Source organism: Mauremys mutica, unplaced genomic scaffold, assembly GCF_020497125.1.
Source record: "Mauremys mutica isolate MM-2020 ecotype Southern unplaced genomic scaffold, ASM2049712v1 Super-Scaffold_100101, whole genome shotgun sequence".
Lineage (NCBI taxonomy): Eukaryota > Metazoa > Chordata > Testudines > Geoemydidae > Mauremys > Mauremys mutica.
In genome coordinates this window covers 681,941-684,613 of record NW_025423268.1, presented here as the reverse complement: position 1 = coordinate 684,613, position 2,673 = coordinate 681,941, and the positions used below count along the sequence as shown (strand labels likewise).

Sequence of the window (2,673 nt, the reverse complement as noted above, 5' to 3'; positions counted from 1 at the left end):
TCATAGGGTGGTTTAGGATTTTCATTCTCAGACACTGGGCACAAAGCAGGACTCAACCCTCGGCATAAACTAAATGAGCTGCCCACAGATTCTGGCAGCTGCAAAGAGCCATTTGGTGTGAGAGCTCAGACCTGCCCCTGTCCCAGAGGGAGGGGGTCATCTGTGAGGGGACTGGACCACTGACCTATCAGCCCCTAACTCCCAAACGTTCAGTAATTCTATTATCAGTGCCTGTGAGTGTAATTTAAACCATAAGAAAAACCACACTGGGCTAGACCAAAGGTCCATCTCACTCTGAATCTTGTTTTCTGACAGTAGCCAATGTCAGGTGCCCCAAAAGCATCTCAACAAGGCACCACTGGGAGTTGAACCCAGGATCTCCTGGTTTATTAAACAAGGGCTTTAGCCAGCTAAGAAAAGCAAAAGTGAATCTTGCCTTAATGGGCCGCTGACAAAAGCATCCCAGACAGAAAAGCAATAGGCTAAAAAGAAACCTAGCAGCTGTTGAAGTAGTTGAGCTGGGCGAGCCTAAAGGTCTGTGGTTCAAGCTTGGGGGGGGGCTCTTCTTTCCCCCTTTGTGCAAGGGTGGGCTGTTCCTTTGACTGCCACAAATCCCTCATTTCAGGCTATGCAGCAGGAAAAGGCAGCATGGGCTTCTTCACCGAGTTGGCCCACCTGACCTTTCATTCTTCTCTTGCTCTTTGTCAGCAAGGGGAAGAAAAAGAAGCTCCCCTTCAAGCAAGGTTCAGAAGGGGGACGTAAGGATGACTTCCTGAGCACCGGCTCCAGTCCTCTGCTCTACCAGCTGACCTGTCGAAGGGCTGCCATCACTCGCTCTGTTTCCCCATCGGTGTGTGCCAGGGCAAGCACCAGCCAAGTTTATAGAGTTTCTGTAGTGTCGTGGTTATCACATTTGTCTAATACACAAAAGGTCCCTGGATCAAAACCAGGCAGAAACATACTGGCTTCCCTTTCTCAGATCCTCTTGCTGTTCAGGAAGGCACTTCTTCTCCTATTGGCCTGTCCCTGGGACAACTCCAACCCCTGCATGACAGAGGGTGCTGACATCAGTGGAGAAAGCTATTAGTATAAAATATCTGATTTGGGGTCCATAGAAATGGAGCAACTCCTTTCATTGTCCAACAGGTACATTCCTAGGGGTTAAAGCAAAGAAACAGTGAAAGTATATGGCAATAAAGATTGTTTTCTGTGTGTCTTAAGGCAGGCATTGGTCCCTGGGAAGGGAGGTGGAAGGATGCAATATCTTATACTGACAAGTGCCAACTTCTCATAAACTCAAGGTTGGCTCTGTGGGAAGAACGTCTCCCTACAGAAGAGACTAACACAATAGGAACAGGGATTCTTTGTTCAGTCTGCAATTCTGAATAAGACACAATTATTTAGTTCTTAGCTCCAACACCTGGCAATTTGCTGACCAGGCCTATCTTAACAAGCAAGGCTTTCTCTTACAGTAATGCCAAAATTCTTGATTCAGGCTTGTAGCAGTGATGGAATAAACTGCAGGTTCAAATCAAGTCTCTGGAGTCCATCCACAGCTGGGATGGGTCATTCAGTCCTTTGTACAGAGCTTCAGTTTGTAGCAAAGTCCCTCCAGAGGTATGAAGCAGGATTGAAGACAAGATGGAGATGAGGCATCAGCCTTTTATAGTCTCTTGCCATGTGGTCTTTGCTTTCTTTGTCCCAAGGACAGTCTATCCAACATGTGGCATAGAAAAACCTTAGAGTTCTGTGCATAGGCAGGTCCCTGCATACTTTGCTGAGGCACAAGGTGTATCTGCCTTCTCTCAATGGGTCGATTGTATAGCTGATGGTCCTTAATGGGCCATCAAGCAGGCTAGGCAGAACTGACACCAACTTGTCTGGGATGATTCCCGGAAGCATAACACAAGTTTGAAATACGGGCAGCATAGAGCCAATATTCATAATGTCAACTACAAAAATGATACATATCTAGAGATAGCATCATTATAATCAGCCAATCACAACCTCTCCATAGACCCCTTACATGACAACCTTTCTACCATATTGGCTGCAAATATAGAACAGTGGTCGCAACGGTGATCTATACAGTTATAGATTATGTCAATAACGTCACAGGAGGTGACACGGCATCAGTGAGACTGATACTGGAATACTGCCTCCAGTTTTGGTGTCCTCATTTGAAAAAGATGTTGTGAAATTGTCAGCAAAGAGCCACCAAATGTTCTGAAGGCTGGAGAAAAATGCCTTCTAGTGAGCTATTGAACGAGCTCAATCTGTTTAGTTTATCAAAAGAAGATTGAAAGGTGACTTCATTGAAGTGTTGAAGGGCCTTAATGAAGAGAAAATATTGGGTATTAAAGGGCTCTTTAATTGAGCAGAGAAAGGCATAACAGGACCCAGGGGCTGGAAGGTGAAAAGAGACAAATTCATATTACAAATAAGACACAAATATTCAACAGCGAGGATGATTCACCGCAGGAACAAGCTACCAAGGAAAGTGGTGGATTGTCCATCTCCTGATGTCATTTAATGAAGACTAGATGCCTTTCTGGAATGTGTTTGCCCCAAAAGTAGCTATTGTGTCATACAGGAGGCCTGTGATATGCAGGGGGTGAGATTAGGTGCTCTAATGGTCTCTTCTGGCCATAAAGTCGACTAATTTCTGAAAAA

General features: G+C 45.3%; 1 non-coding gene across 1 annotated transcript; it reads left to right on the top strand.

Annotated features, from left to right (window-relative positions):
• The first annotated feature begins 886 nt into the window (after positions 1–886).
• On the top strand, positions 887–959 carry TRNAI-AAU. The gene has a single exon. It is a non-coding gene; the product is annotated as a tRNA-Ile (tRNA).
• The last annotated feature ends 1,714 nt before the right edge of the window (positions 960–2,673 follow it).